The sequence below is a fragment of the Helicoverpa armigera genome, chromosome 11, assembly GCF_030705265.1.
Source record: "Helicoverpa armigera isolate CAAS_96S chromosome 11, ASM3070526v1, whole genome shotgun sequence".
Lineage (NCBI taxonomy): Eukaryota > Metazoa > Arthropoda > Insecta > Lepidoptera > Noctuidae > Helicoverpa > Helicoverpa armigera.
The window spans coordinates 8,603,902-8,621,796 of NC_087130.1; the positions used below are offsets into that span (position 1 = coordinate 8,603,902).

The 17,895-nt window shown below is 35.8% G+C and overlaps 1 protein-coding gene across 1 annotated transcript in view; it reads right to left on the reverse strand.

Annotated features, from left to right (window-relative positions):
* Nucleotides 1-17,895, reverse strand: part of LOC110381148 (supervillin) — a 190,337-nt gene that overhangs the window by 86,755 nt on the left and 85,687 nt on the right. The gene's annotated exons all lie outside the window — the stretch shown is intronic.

Consider the following 17,895-nt stretch of genomic DNA (forward strand, 5'->3'; position numbering starts at 1 on the left):
TACATTTTTACATTTCAGTAACAAACTAATCGACATTGAGTGCAGTATAATATAGCTAATTACGACTTTTTGGCCAGTTCGTCCCAATCGTAGGTATCTGTTCAGAAACAAGGTTACAACGAAAAGGCATCCATGTTATTCTTTTTAAAAGCCACTGAAATCTCCAACCTTCGCCATAATCCCGTCCATTCGCGGACAAAGCCTGTAAAGCCAACAGGTAATTTCCTATAAAGCCCGGCGTGGACGTACTAACTCCAATCACGTACAAAATGTCGAAGGCTGTGGTCGATGCGGTTTTCGTTTACAATACATGCAGTTTTTGTGTTACTGAAAATATTTGTACATTCTTTATTAAACGACCTCGTCGCAACGGCCTTAAACTTCGCAGTTATTATACGCAGCCTTGAGTTGCATCACCATTTATAATAAAACTGATTAAGTTTACCGTCATCGAGTGCCAGCCATTTCATCATTGACCAGCATAGCATGATTACATTGAAATACACCTACCATGGCAGTTGTTTTTACAAACCCACTTCCACTAAGTGCGACTCTTTTTAGACCATAAGATATATATTTTAAGGACTATTCCTGTACCAAATTCCATTTCCAAGCTTCACTAAGGGACGTGTTGTGTGTACCGTAGTGTACTCGGGAGACTGAATGCATTTATTTTTTATGAAATGCAGCGTACGAGTTAGGCATGCTAAAATTGGAAAAGTTTTCATAGCAGTTGCGACTGCTGAGTTGATCAAAAATGCTCGATTAATAACTGTTGAACTACTGACTTTGAATTGGAAACGGTTGTTCATATTGCTTTAAGCATTCCAATAAGAAATCAAATTGCAAACTTAAGTATAGTTAAGTGACCTAGTGAGTTCTATTACCCGAATACTTTGGTGCCTGGATTTTAGAATTGAATTTAAATCGCCATTTGAAATAATCGGATGTTTTTTCTAATTGTCCCCTAAGACAATTCTTTTAATAACAAACTTCATTGCTCACCATTATACCCATACAACTAGGGGAATCGATTAAACCCAGTCACTGATAGAAATCTGAGACAAAAACAAATCTGGCAGAGCTATGCATCCTAAGGTAGAAAAATAAAACTAGTGAACGACATAAATAATATAAAAGTCTTCCGTACAGCTACGAATCTCCACAAAGAAGGAACATCGCCTTTACCCGACACCATTCTGTCAGGCGCCAATGATTTATACATCGAATAAATATCCCGAACGCTGGCGAAAGTCGATTATCCCTATATCAGAAAAATTATGGCTCTTCACTGTCTTAGGTTTGTATGAACATTGTATTACTGAATATTGTTTTATTAATACCTAAATACTCAACAAGTAGCGTTCATTGTTTTGATTTATTTGCCACAAGTAATAGCTCTATTATGGTTTATTTCATCTATTATCTGATCAGTATCTATATACACACTTTATTGGTTACTAACAAGAGGCTATCATACACGACCGCACCTACGATTGATTTCGTGTGATCGAACAATTTCTAGCGAAGCGTGCCCTATTACTGGAATTATCCGAGATTGGAAGATCGCCGTAATATGTATTAGGTCGCTTTGTCCATCATTATTAGAGCTGTCAGCTTATCATGGCCGGTCCATTAGGCGATACCTGATATGTACATATTTCAGGCCACTTAACGTTTGACCTCTCATATCATGTATCAGATAATCTTTAAATATTATGTCACGGCGGTTTTAAGTAAAACGTCACTTATATTGAAAAATGGTTGACTAAAAAAAGTCCACAAGACTGATGGGTTTTAATCGGATACATTCTAGTTCCTTCAATAATACAACGCAGTAAAACTTGAAGGTACGACTCACTGGAACACGACAAATAGAAATAAAAATAAATGCTAATAAATCAATAGAATGACAAGGATAAAGACAGCGAAAATATGAGTACGGTGGTGCTAAATTAAGAGTAAATAAATATCGAATCATTAAAAAAAGAGCTTTAATAAGGTAAACATAATCTAACCAAGTTTAACAGTTTTCAATTGTTATCTATTGTGCTTGATAATCTAAAATGAAATCAAAGATCTAATTCCGAATTTATTACCATGGGATAAAAAACCAATCTCAGAACTTAAAACCGAATAAAATAAAAAATATATAGAACACTTTTTCAATAAGGATCGTACGCGGTTTAAGCTCGAATTGTTTTTCCCCGAAACGTCTAATCGTATCAGAAGATTGTTACTAAGAAAACACAAAAGGTATACTTTCCGCCTCCACATTGATTTGAGCAATCGAAGCGAGTAAGTACTCATTAATGTGGAACGAAGCCTGAAATATGAAGTTTCTTCTTTTGGTCTATTATACGAAGCTTTCAGTCGTCAAGTCAATTTTATTCATATATTTTGTAAAAGTAAAAAGAAGAGAGTAGAGAAACAATTTCACAATATCGGCGAAAAATTTATGAGGATTCCCCATAAATAATGTCGTCCTCCCTCTTTATTGACGAAACGAATTCATATACCTACAAAACAGCTTGATTATGGAAATGTAAACAAAGCCCGTATAAAATATCACGCATTCCTGTGAGCACGATACGTCCTGCGCTTCCTTCGATCCGTCACAAAATGGAACGAAGACTCGGGAACAACCATAGACTTATAGAGTAACATTATATTCCTTTTTCAAATACTTACCGCGCAATTGGGGTCACGCGATTATTGTCCTACATACCGTCCTAATTCGTTAGTTGTGACGTCATCGTGGTACTTTCACGGTAATGTATTAACAGGCGCCAGTAATTGTTGCACTGGAAGTACGTTTTATATGAACGATCATAAAAACTGAACCATTAAAGCTAAATATGTAAATTGTGTAACGAAACATGTTAGAGAGTGGAGATATGATTTTATCGCTTTTGATTTTGGGTTACTATTTCAATAAATGGAGTATGACTGTAAGGATCAAATCAAAAAGTCACTACTAGAAACCATTTTACTACATGAATAGTGTTTTACCTTATATTCTGACTCTAGCGAATATTTATTTCTTTTTGCGGCCTTGAATTCTTTTGGCCTCTTAATAGACTTGCTCAATGTAAACAAGAAAAAGTATCTTCAAATAACAGCATTAACATGTCCATTAATCTAAAACTAAGCTGCATATTTACATACGCGTGGCTTCATACAAATAAATAAGACATAAGTTCACATTCGCATATTTTCATGTTCTACTCTAAAGCATGTTTGAAATCTCCAAACGATTTATGACCGCGTTTCAAACAAACAATTTTCTGCATTCCCTTTGTGCCAACAGAGAGTTGCAACGGAATACGACTATTTACAATTTTTACAATGTTTAGTGTTACACATAAAGTGGATATTCTCGTGGAATTCGAAACAATCCATCAAACGCCAAATACGCGTATAATATTGCGAAACTGTTTGGGAATAATGTTTATTCTCAGACTAGCGTGTAAAAGAAAACATGACATTTATGGAAACACATATACAACTTGTAACTTAATGGACGAATCCTGAATATTGTTATTATAATTCCGATACATATTATATAAATAACAATTAGCAGCTTGATACAGAAGAATTATGACCCAAGAAGGATAAGTACGACCACACAGAACTCCTTAAGGAAATCCGCTGACACACATACGGTCCAAAGACAACCGTTTCCATTTTCCAGCAGGTCATAAAAAGAGCTAAAGCCTAACAGTCCTATTTCCTTATCTTTCTATCGTAGTTAAAGATCGAGATTTCCTACAACCTGTCTTCAGGCTATGCGGTTTTCCGTTCCGTAGACCAATGCTGGATTTCCCGGTCATCTTTATAACGTTGAATTGGAAAACTGGGCAAAATTCCAAATACCGTAATGCAGGTCGAAATATGCTAAGATTTACTTTTAAAAACAGTAGGTGCTCATCTTTTGGTTTTAAGCAAAACCGCAGCCGCAGTAAGGGAAAAATTAAATTAGATATCTACCTAGTAGGGTATACTTTATACCTGTTGGAATTAATTAGTATCAAAACAGACAATACAATAGTTGTCAGGTTTATCATAGCTTTGTTGTAGCAATGACAAAGCCTCCTTTTCAACCTATTTAGTGGAAATCTAATCAAGCATCTGTTTTGTACTATACTATAGTTGTTTGTATGAGAAGGGTATTATGTACAAAGGGCGGTCGTCTTTTGTCTTTTCACATCTGCTTTTTAATAAAATGTCTGTGTAAATACCTACAGAATATTAGTGTCATAAATGTCCCACATGTATGGTAATGGAAACTCGTGGTTTACTCTATTCTAGCTTTATATCAACACAATTAAAATCAACTTAACCAGCTAAAACAGCGCAAAATTATTCCGCGCAAACCGCTCATAAATTAATGTCAATGCACACAAAATCAATCAAAACACAGCTACCGCAAAATCACAACAGTAACGTGTTATGAAACTTTCGTCTGCATTGAAAGTGTCAAGTGGAGAGGCAGCCGGCATAACTTTACACAAACATCAAGTACCGAGTGTAACACAATTAGTAGGTATTAACTGGGTTAGTAATACACTGCCGGCTCATTGTACTCGCAATAATATAATGCTCTATATATATCGAGAAATGATTTATGTATTGAGAAACAATAATGTGTTTCTCATGGTAATTTTCAGAAAAAAGGTGCGCATTCTGTATTCCACGGAGGTCGTGAGAGGCTTATGGGGTGCTTGCCTGTGATGAATTACGATCTTTAGGCTTTGTTCCATAAGTAGGATTCAATAAAAACAAAAAAAATATACAGTACTCATTATACTTTTTATATATGTATGTAAAGTATAACATATGTTTACATTTTAAATTACATCTCTTTGACAGCATCAAGTTTATCTGTACGCTTGTAAATTGCCTTCGAATTGCATTCCCGCATGAAAATTATTTGCTTTTTGAAGCCGCATACTGTATAAAAATATACGTAGATTATACGAATAAGCATTGAATTTATCGTTAAGGTCGTCAAAGAGCGTAGATGTGGAAATAATATTAAAGGACGTTTAGCTAACATCAGATTTTGATATAGTCTGGTATAAACAACTAACATAATAAGCAGACTGCAAATTTTTAATTTAAAATGGATCAATACTTTTATGCAGCGTTTTATGATATTAATGAACTCTACGAGGAAGAGGTTTATTGGACAATAAAATGAAATCTATAATTTTCTTGTAAAATTACTGTTTCCAAAAATTATTAATTCGAAGAAATATACGAAAAATTGCATTTGGTTTTCTTTTTCCCCGAAAGTAGGTACTCGTTACATATGCTTGCGCAGCTATCGTTTACATGTACCTAGTACAAAGTGCAAATAAAGTACATAGTAATGACGATAGGACACCAGTATACACATTGATAGGATGGCCCACGTAGGGACAGTAAATACGTGATAAGGTGCGACACGTGTAATGCTACTCTATTCTAGTGTGTAGCTATTTTAATAATAAACCATTGTTTGACATTCATTAATGAGGTGGCCAGTAGCGAATTTGTTTGAGCAGCGGATTAAATGTTTGATAGATTGTACGAGATACTGAATAGGGATTAGCACCTAAATTAATTAAATAAAAATATTCTTCAATCTTTTTTATAGAGTCAAGAAAAAACTTCTAAAATTAAATTTTAACTGCAACGTTAGTTCATAAATCAAGAAGAAAGTGGTCCGCCATATTGCAAAACAAGCTTAGCTCATAAATCAGTAAACAAATTATATGTTTTATTACAACCATGTGGAATACTTATAACACGATAATTTCCTAAGTGTGTCGTGAATAATAAAATGTACATTATTTATTTGATTCATTCACAAGAAGTGTAATAAAATATCTTACGTTACATCCTGGCGGTTGAATCATCAGTGTTATTATGCGTTAGCAAAATAATACCATTATATAATAACATTAAAGCTTCCAGTAAGTAATTAATTAATTCAAATCGCTTTTGGCATGGACAAGTATATTTCCACACTAGAATTTGGAATAAAATTCGTAGAGTTTTTAAAGATGAATTTGAACCGAATTTATCCACAGATAGTCTAGACTAGAACCTAGGGACGGGAGTGAAACCGCGGTGAACAGCTAGTTTATTAAAACTTTATACAGTTACCAGAATCCAGAAGTTAGTTTCAATTACGGCTACATATTACACATAGATTTAGGGTTCTCGACGAGGGATAAGAGTTACATTCCTAACAAGTCCTCTGAATATAGGTACCTCATATATCGAAGGCAATTTTTTCGTTCTCGGAACTATTTAGAGCTAAATCCCAAAGCGATTAGGTACTCAATCATTTATATGAAATTCTTTATTATCCTTATTTACACAGAAAATATGATCAATATTGTCACATTTATATTCAGCCTACCCAAAAGCTTATTTTTAGAAAAGATTGCCTATGGTTGAATAATTAAGTTATTAAGCTGGATACCATGACTCTTTACTTGGAAAAGTATGTCAAACATTCGTCCCGATTCCCATACGAACATCTATGTCAGTCGTTGCGGGTATACAGAAGCCCGAAAGTCTAACAACTGATCTAAACATAGAAAGCCGATAATACCCAGTAGCTTGGAAGAGGCGAAATACAGTCGCTGCTAAAATATTGACGTTCAGCCGCATTTAGTTAAGACTAAAAGTCGGTATACATAGAACCCAGAACATTTTAGCAAATCCGACCGAATTACTAAGTGGAGTTAGTAAATATTTACCTGCCAAAGAACCCTTGCTTAATGAACCTTAAGGTGTAAAGAAGAAAAAAATAGTTAAGAAAATGGGAAAAACCTCTCAAAAGGGACCTACACTTTGTAGTATACTTTCTGGTATTTCTATTATACGTACAAAACATTATCTAACTCGGACAAACCACAGTTTAAAGCAAACACAATCGATTAATTAAAGGGACCAGGATGCTATCGTCTGTTATTCACCAATATTTAGTGAAACGAGTTATTTTATTTGCCCCCGGGGATTGGGCTCACTAACAAAGACCATGGTTCAGTTATAAATCCCAGGGCAGCGATTCAGTTAGGACAAGAAAACGTCTGTTTTCTGGGACCTAAGTGAGCCTAACGTTGTGGATGAATGTGCTAATCCATTGTTATCTCTTTCTTTTGTGCGTAACGTCTTTTGTTTTTTTTTTACTTGTGTCTACGCATCGTCATCAATCGAACATGTACCTGCGATTCCTGCGAGCCCCACTAGATGGCGTTACGATTTTAGTTCCAAATTCCTCCGCGCGCCGCGCCTCATGCACTGGCAAATTCGCTCGACACTTGCGCACACGATATATAACAAAATTTTGTTTTATTGTAAACCAATCGCTGATTACACGCCTTATTACTATCGAAGAAGATCTTTTATTCATCTCCAAACATAAGTTGGACCTTCAGCGCCGGGTGCAGCGGAAGAAATCGTTGCGACCAGCATAAATCGGACGCACGAACGACGTCACCAGCAAGAACATCTACGGACCCATGGTACCAGCATAAAAAGGTCAGGCCAATCATCCTTATCAATCCTTAGCCCTTTTCTTTATTGTGTGCTTCATTTGTGTTGATAGTGTTGTATTGTGTTGTGTTGTGTTGATACTTAAATAATTAAAACGCGTAAGTTTCTTTCGTCTCGTCGCTACCCTCAACTTAAAAATATAAAAATATCCTTTGTTAATCTTAAGTACAAAATAACGGTTTCCACTGCCTTCCACAAACTACAAAATGACTAGAACTCCATCAAAGGAAAGTCGTAGCAGTAGTGAAGAGTTAATTAAAGATTTAAACAAAAGAAGAGGTGTTGTTCGCGGTAAATTTAGACTATTCATGAAATATGTGGACTCGGTAGAAGTAATGACTACGACTGAAACCATAAAATCAGAATTACAAACTCGTTTACAAAAAGTAGACTTACTACTAGAGCAATTTACAGAAATTCAGGATGAAATAGACTTAAAAATACCTGATAGTCAAGTAGAAAAAGAACTATCTGAGAGGGAATCTTTTGAAACCAATTATTACGCTTATGTGACCAAAGCTAAGTGTATTATTAACGCAGATGATGTTCAAAACAGTTCAAAAATTTTTAGTAAAGTTAAATTGCCTACAATTTCACTTCCATCCTTTGACGGATCTTATGATCATTGGTTGGAGTACCGCGATACTTACCTTTCTCTAGTACATAACTCTAAAGAAATAGATAATGTGCAAAAATTCCATTACCTACGATCTTCTCTTTCTGGCAGTGCATTATTGGTTATTAAATCCTTAGAATTCTCCTCAGAGAATTACAATGTAGCATGGGAGTTATTAGAAAACAGATTCAATAACAACCGTTTACTTGTGCAAACCCATGTTAAAGCTTTATTCTCTATGACGTCGCTTAATAAGGAATCACCTAATCAAATTCGTAAACTCATTGATACCGTTCTCAAAAATCTACGTTCCCTCAAAAACCTCGGCGAACCAACTGAGTCGTGGGACACGTTGATTATTTATTTAATTACATCTAAACTAGATTCTGTTACTGAACGAGAATGGGAGACTCACAAAAGTTCAATTATAAATAGTCAAAATCAGTCAATTTCACGTACAAGGGTTGATGATTTAATAACGTTTCTTAAAAATCGGGCTGACGTACTGGAAACTATTAATTTTGCACATAGTAAATCATACACAGATAATAACATAAAAAAACCGTCACAGTCACAACAATCAAATAAATCACATAGTTACACATCAACACAAAATAAACAACCTAATAATAAAAATTCCAAACGTCCTCGTATTTGCGCTATGTGTCAAGCTAATCATCCGCTTTATTCTTGCGAGTCATTCTTAAAATTAAATATTAATGATAGAATAAAATTCGTTAATGAAAAGAAGTTATGTTGCAATTGTTTACGCGCTAATCACTCGGCAGATGAGTGTTGGTTTGGTCCGTGTAAGCAATGCAACAAAAAACACAACAATCTACTTCATGATAAATGTGACGATAGCGCGAGTGTATCCACCTCGCCAGTCGTTGCGCATAATTCTCAGGCATCGTCACAGAATACAACTAGTGGTAAGTCTTTACATACTGCCACATTACATTCTGCATCTCATACGACACATCAGAGCACTACTCATTCATTATTAGAGACTGTCCTGCTGTCTACAGCTTTAGTTGAGGTTGCAGATAAAAGCAATAACTATCACACTACTCGCGCTTTACTAGATAATGGTAGTCAGCATTCCTTTATAGCGGAATCATTATGTAAACGACTTAAACTCAATTTAATACAGTCCACTGTGCAAGTCTCCGGAGTAGGTAACTCGGTGACTAATTCTACACAATCTTGTGAAATTAATTTGAGATCTAAAACTACACAATATAACACACGCATGAAGTGTTTAGTTTTGAATCAAATAACAGCTCAATTACCATGTTTAGGTACAACTTCAAACATAAATATCCCTGATCATGTACAGTTAGCTGATTCGGAATTTTATTCGCCATCAGAAATCGAATTATTAATTGGGGCAGATAAATTCTGGGAACTTTTAACTGATGGACTGATTCGCCTAAGTAGTGGTCCATATCTTCAGAATACTCAGTTAGGATGGGTAATATCTGGCCCATTGCTGAATAAAAAAACTTCACGCAACAATCGAGTTCAATGCAATTACTCACAATCATTAGACGCTCAACTTAGGAAATTCTGGGAGCTAGAAGAACTACCTCCGCAAAATAAATTAACTAATGACGAGTCTTTGTGTGAAAACTTGTTTTTACAAACTACGTACCGCGATAACACGGGTCGGTTTTGTGCGCATTCCATTAGCCGAGCCCAGCGATACACTGGGAGATACGTATGCGCTCGCACTTAATCGCTTTCACGCACTTGAACGAAAATTAGATAAATCTACGCCTGAATATAAAAGGTTATATTGTGATTTCATGAATGAATATTTGAGTTTAGGTCACATGAGTCGAGTCAATTCTTATCCATCACCAAATTATTTTCTACCGCATCACGGTGTTTTAAGAATTCATAGTAGCACTACGAAACTTAGGGTTGTTTTTGATGGTAGTGCGAAGTCAACTTCGGGTAAATCGCTTAACGATATTCAGCATATTGGCCCTAGTTTACATAATGATGTTTTCTCAATCTTGTTACGATTTCGTCAATTTAGATTCGTTGCATGCGCCGACGTCGAGAAGATGTTCCGGCAAATTAATCTACAACCGGATCAAAGAAATCTTCAATTAATTATTTGGCGAGAAAATAAATCCGATGAACTCGGTGTATTTCAGCTTAATACGGTGACATACGGTACCGCGTCCGCTCCTTATCTAAGCATTCGTTGCATCAAACAGCTGGCGTCGGAATGTAAGGATGACGTCATAAAACAGGTTATCAACGAAGATCTGTTTGTCGATGACCTAATTACAGGTAATGATGATAAACAATGTTTATTAGATATTTGTACCAAAGTAAATGATACTTTAAAATCTGGTTGCTTCCATTTACGTAAATGGTTGTTTAATTCGGAATCATCTACAACAGATCAACAAAAAGATTTATCTTTAGGAGAAAATTGTTTAACTAAAACTCTGGGTATTGGTTGGTTAAATTATTTAGATTTATTATATTTTACGACAAAATTGATCAAAACTTTACTCATGTGACTAAGCGCGTTATCTTGTCCGTTGTTTCACAGGTGTATGACCCATTAGGCTTGTTATCACCCGCAATTATAATTGTGAAAATACTTTTACAGAAACTATGGCTTTGTAAATTAAGTTGGGACGATCCAGTACCAAATGATATTCTGTCTACGTGGAAAAACTTTATTGCCACTCTTCAACACTTACAAGACATAAAAATTCCTCGTCATGTCAGGGAAATAAATACAAATTATACAGATTTACACATTTTTTCGGATGCATCACAGGATGCATATGGTGCATGTGCCTTTATAAGTACATACAATGACAACTCACCAGCTACAGTTAGGATACTTTGTGCCAAGACCAAAGTCGCACCAATTAAGCCAGTCACAATACCGCGTCTTGAGCTGTGCGGAGCGTTAGTTGGTGCCAAGCTGTATCAAAAAATTGTTCAGTCATGGAGATTGAAATTTAACCACATATATTTTTGGTCTGACTCAATGATTGTCATAAATTGGATTAAAATGTCACCTAATTTGTTAAAAACGTTCGTGCAGAACAGAGTCGTGCAAATCAACGAACTGACTGGTGAGTTGCCGTGGTTACATGTTGCTGGTAAAGACAACCCGGCTGACCTCTTATCTCGCGGGCTCACGCTCGACGCGCTTCAAAGTACAGATATTTGGTGGCACGGGCCAGCATTTTTAAAGGATATGCACATGAATTTTAAATATGACAACCAGAATGAAATTATAAATTTAAACGATTTACCAGAAATGAAATCAAAGGTTTTATTTACACAGTCGACTTATACTAGTATTTTTATTTTCGAACGTTTTTCAAATTTTAATCGCATGAGACGTGCAGCCGCTTACGTGTTACGATTCATTAATAATGCACGAATTAAAAGTAAAACGGAACGTAGCAGTGGTCCGTTAACGGCTGATGAATTAAATAAATCAACGTTAGTTTTAGTACGCTTAGCACAACATGCATCATTTGCAGACATTTTGAATCAATTGATAAATAACTTACCTGTAAAGTCGATGAGAAACATATCTAGTCTTGATGTGTTCTTGGATTCTGATCGCATTATAAGAGTGGGAGGTAGATTAGTAAATTCACGCACCTTCCCATACAGTAAAAAACACCCTATATTGTTATGTTCAAAACATACCTTCACGCGACTACTTTTCAATTTGAACACAAACGTCTACTCCATGCTGGTCCACAGCTTCTCTTGGCTACTATCAGAGAGTTGGTGGCCACTCAGGGTCGTGATTTAGCTAAGCAGACGGTACATAAGTGCATTATATGTACTCGCCAGAAAGGGAAGGCACTATCAGTAAAAATGGGTAACTTACCCTTTGAGAGATTGGAACCGGGGTATCCTTTCTTGCGCTGCGGTGTGGATTATGCGGGACCTATGTTTATATTGAATCGGAAGGGAAGGGGTTCAAAACTTGAAAATGTTATGTGTGCCTATTCATATGCTTTACCACTCGAGCGATACATCTAGAATTGGTCACAAGTTTAACTTCTGAGGCGTATTTACTTGCTTTAAAAGGTTCCTATGTCGTCGCGGAAAACCCGCTTATATATTTTCCGATAACGGAAAACATTCGTAGGCGCACTCAAGGAATTTTCAGATTTTTAAATCATAGTGAAAATGATATTTTAAATTTTGCAGCAAATGAAAATATTAAGTTTAGCTTTATACCTCCGTACTCCCACATTTTGGAGGTTTGTGGGAGGCAGGGTCAAATCTTTAAATATCATCTCCGTCGCGTAGGAAACGTTAACCTCACGTATGAGGAATTTTCAACATTATTAGCACAAATTGAAGCCCTCCTCAACTCCAGACCTATGTATCCCATGTCTTCAGACCCAAACGACCTACTCCCTCTTACACCAGCCCATTTTCTGATTGGCCGGCCGCTCACTGCACCTGCCTGCGAAGACCTCACAGCTTCGAATACATCACGCCTGGTCCGCTACGAGCGCATCGAACAAATGAGGCAAAATTTTGGAAACGCTGGTCGCAGGAGTACGTTTCGGAACTGCAGACAAGGACCAAATGGCAGTACAACACCGGCACAATAGCACCCAATACATTAGTGCTCATCAAAGATGACAATTTGCCACCCTTAAAATGGCGTCTTGGACGAGTCATAACCACTTTCCCTGGGAAGGATGGACTAGCACGTGTAGCTGACATCAAAACAGCTAACGGAGTAATACGACGGTCATACCCCAGATTGTGTCCGCTACTACAGGAGGAAGAACCTTAACTTCTCCCAACTTCTACTTCTGCGTTGGAGGCTGTCACTCCAAGGCGGGCGGCATGTCTACGCATCGTCATCAATCGAACATGTACCTGCGATTCCTGCGAGCCCCACTAGATGGCGTTACGATTTTAGTTCCAAATTCCTCCGCGCGCCGCGCCTCATGCACTGGCAAATTCGCTCGACACTTGCGCACACGATATATAACAAAATTTTGTTTTATTGTAAACCAATCGCTGATTACACGCCTTATTACTATCGAAGAAGATCTTTTATTCATCTCCAAACAACTTGTGAAGTCAGTAAACGAATTCATTCAATGTAAATATTGCCTTTTCATCCATAAGTTATTGAACCTAAATTGAAACTATAGAAATGTCTTTTGTCACCAAGCTTTAAACAATTATTGGAAGTTAAAAAAGAAACAAACAAAGCTTATTTATCGGAGGCACAATAAACGTTATCGCTTATACTCAACAACAAAGGCATGAAAAATAAACGCTTATTGAAAAAAACATTAATTGAAACAAAACGAATCACTTTACTACGTCGAAATTTACTATGGAATGTCTATGAACCTTCCTATTATAAACATAAATAAACCACCAAGGAAACAAATACAGTAAATCAGTTAGACGTAACCGGCCTAATCGAATTCGAAAATCTGCATTTAAATCCAAACTAAAATATAAACATCGTTATAGGGCAAATTATCTTGGCAAGCCGACACATTTATTACAACAAACTCCTATTTTACGAAACCAGGAACATAAACATTCTTAACTACTCTAGCTTGGACTAATTTCAGTATATTTTTTTTTATGAAAAAGCAAACTTTACATCTTGAAATCTTTCGCTCCAGTTACACACGGGCACTTGGAAAAAGCTTTGGGCTTTTAAAAAGTTTAAAAGTTACAACTTTGGAACGTAATAAAGTGTAAATTTCTAGGAGTAACTTTTAGCGGGGCTGCTCTGGCTAGGAGAAGATTGAATTTTACTGTAGGTAAGTAGTTGAGATTATTATTCCACATACAGAGGTAACAAAGATATTTAAATATTAAGATAGCTCTGGAAACGTCTTTCAGAACATTTTCATATATCTAGATATACATACAAGGTATGTATGAGTAATTACAAGTAAAACTTCTAATTAGATGTCTTCTCATAGTCTAAATGAAGATTAGGATCCGCTTTCACAGTTTTTGAAGCGAAATTCTGAAGCAACGTCTCGATTTTAATTAAGAACTTTTGCATATAAGACATATCAAAAAGCTACGTTATGTATTAGTAATGTAATATTAATTTGATGGAGTGGATATGAGGGTGGTAGAGTGTATGTTTTATAACTTTGTCGCCACATAGTATTGGTAAGTACACTGCCCCTGTGTATTTCATTTTCCATAAACCAGTAACAAAACATTTGTTTTGTACATATTTATGTAGCTAAACCATAACCAGGTTTCCAATAACACTTCGTTAATAATATTACAAGTTTTATCTCATAAATATATTGTATTCACATTAAAAAAACTATATATCGTAGCATATATTCTTTACACAATTTATGAAGGCTAACAAAACACCACAAAAGCCCAACGTGAAGCATAACGTGTTAAATTAAATATCCTATCAATTATAATTTCATGTCATCGATCGGGACTTTCAAACCGACAAGTTACGAACAAAATGTGTTAAAATGTGATGAAATAACGCTCGCATGTCCGTGGTCCATTAATTTTATTTGTACAAAAGCGACTTACGTTAAATTGTATGTTAAAGTCGTTATGACGTGGCTAAAAATCGAAAATTACGCGAGCAGGGAATTTGGGTATTACCCAATAACTACAGAATACAGGCTATCAGCTGTTACCTCTACTGTGTTATTATTTGTTTAGGACTCCAGTTAGTAGTATCAATTAGTAATGTAATTACTTTAACTAATGAATATTTGTAAGAACAAAAGCTAAAATATGCTTAGGTACATTGCTATAAACTGTCATAATGTTTGACCAAGTTGAGAGATATCTACATATTCATACATACTGCGCGAAAAATCGCGTACTTAAAACTAAAAGCTTGTAAAAAGGTCACACTGAATAAACAAAACATAAACAGACCAGTTGCGTTATATTATAAAACGTCTAATTATGAAAAATAGTTGCTCAACGTTTTGCGCGGAACTCGTTAAATAATGCGGCCGTAGTTCACAGGCCATGCTAAGCCGTTATCCGCGCCACAAACACAGTTATTAAAACATAAATAATATCATCATTAAAGAGAACAGATGCTTTAGGATCTAATATAATTAGTTTAGGATACATTTCAATTTTAACTGAAGTTAGCTTTACTTTGAATATGTCACTACCCTTATGTTAAATATGTACATATACAATTTAATTAATTTATGAAGACACGTAGTCTAATCTCGTTCGTGATATAGGTTGACATCCCATTTAGATTATTTGGTCTGGATCGGCACCGCATTGTGTAAAGGAAATCCGAGCGCAAAATCGTATTTCGATATCCGATCGGCAGATTAGTTAAAGGGCGTCGAACAAGCTTTCCTGCAGTCATTACATTCCCGACGAAGCTGAGAGTTACAAAAGATTTTTATCTATGGATGTTTTCCTTTTTTGACGTTTCAGATCAAATTGAGAAGAAAATAATATAAAATGAAGGGTATGTTCAACTAAATCAAATCTTCGTTATAACTAACGTTATGAAGGAGACATTAAAAATATCGATAGTATAAGCACATGGCAGTTGTAATAAGTAGGTAACAAATAAAGAAACAAAATTCCCAGACAAGTTTAACGATAGTTAGAAACAACATGTCTAAACAACGCAATCAATTTACTGCTATCTTATTCAAACAAAAATCAATATAGATATTTACGAACAGCACAAACACCAGCCTAAATAAATACAGGTAGATTAGTGTAATAACAACACTGATTTGTGTGTGAGCAAACCAAATAGCCCGCAATGAGTCAACAGGGGTGAGTTGGAGGTCAAAGTCCGAAGTAACCGATCCAATATTTATTGCAATATACCTTGACCCCGACTCGCGCTTCACGATAATTTGACGGGAGAAAACTAATTAAAGGGTCGGTCAGTTTGTTGTCCTGTAGAATACTTAACAGCTGTACCATGATTGGATGTCAAATTACTTAAACAAGCATACTGAATCATATGGAGCAATTTATGCAAACAAAATCTACTAGCCTAGAACATTATACATGAGATTTTTTGTAAAAATGGATGTTATGGATATTGATGAAGCTTAGCAGTAGTATAAGCTCATTAATTAGCATAGCACACAGACAATGCACTTTTTAACAGAGTAGTAAACACTTTTAAAGAAGCGGGTGAAACCACTGGCGGGAGCTAGTGTGAAACAAAAGTATAAGCCGCAGACAATGTGATCAACAGTCTTTTAATTAAAGATTAGTTTCTCAAAGCGAAAGAAATACAGACTATAATGGAATACGATCCTACACGTGGTTCCCGTATCAATAAACAAAGACCTTAAAAGGACTATAAAATGGCTGTATAAGAGCAAATGCATCACTTTCCGTTTGCACTTTAACGGCAGGACGAAGTTAAACTTTAAACGTGGATACTGAGAGAACACGTGTTTCAAAATTTGATAGATCACGTTCAAAAGCCAACTTTTGCTACGTATTTTATTTGCGTAAATCTGCACTTATTGAACTTTGCTTTCAAAATTAATACGTTGCACTTCAATGCTATCACATAATGGTGGCGAAATCGCTGAGTCATCATATTCGCCTTATTATCATCAAACATAATGACGTGCTTTATGACATCGCTTTCCAAGAATCGGCTTACTACCAGACAGCACCATAAACACAAATACAATGGTTAGCAGCCACGATAATCAAGTCACTTGGCTCCAAGTCAAATTATTTCACAAACCGAGCATCGAACAGTTTACTGTAGCCCAGTTTACAACAACCATTTTAGATCCGTTTCCAAGTAATTCCACCGGGTTTGTTTTGATTGGATTCCGATTTAAAGCCATAAATTTTTGTCCAGAAATAATTGAAAAGTAAAACAACTTCGATTTATAGACACTTTCGTTCGAACAAGTTTCTAAGATATCTTTCTATGAGTTCCTGGCAACATTCCAAGTACCTGGCCAATTATTACGTCAAATTTATGGTGTTATAAATTATTTGTATGAGCTGATATTATTGTGTTATTTACGATTGAAAATTTATATGGTCATAAACAATTTAATTAAAAACAATGTTGCTCTGGAGAAACTTTCTTTAGTAACCTAGATAAATGGGGATAAAAGAAAATTAAATTAGAAGCAGGGAGAAGAAACATACAACCAGTAATAAGCAAGACTCGGCATACAATCTTGCTTTTCTAAGTTGTCTCAACTACGGGCAGTTAAAGGCGTTCTTAGCACGATTGCAGAACTAGATAGGTCTTAACATTATTGCTGATAAAACTTTTGCATTTTTCATGCGAACGTTTTTGCCCGGATAGAATTAGGGACGCCTGATAGGTAAATCTTACAAGGGTCGATGGCATCGTTGAAGGCTGCCGGGAAGCAATGCGCAAACTTGATATGGGTTTCAAAAGAAGCTTTCCAAAGAATACTAAAGATGTTAGCGAACGTCGCTCATTTTATCCCGATCCCGATGAAAGGGAGTGTTTGATATTCACAAGTCATAAAGACTGAGTGTTACTTGCTGAATAGAATCTCATAAACATGTATGTATGTATAGAAGAAAAGCTACATAAACGATAAAACGAGTGAACAATAAAATCGCCGTAAACTGAAATGGATGCACGTTAACCACTAGATGCTTTATGTATTGCAATGGACTTAGAAGAGACGGTGGTAGGACGATAGAGCTTGAACACAGTGAACACAAACAAC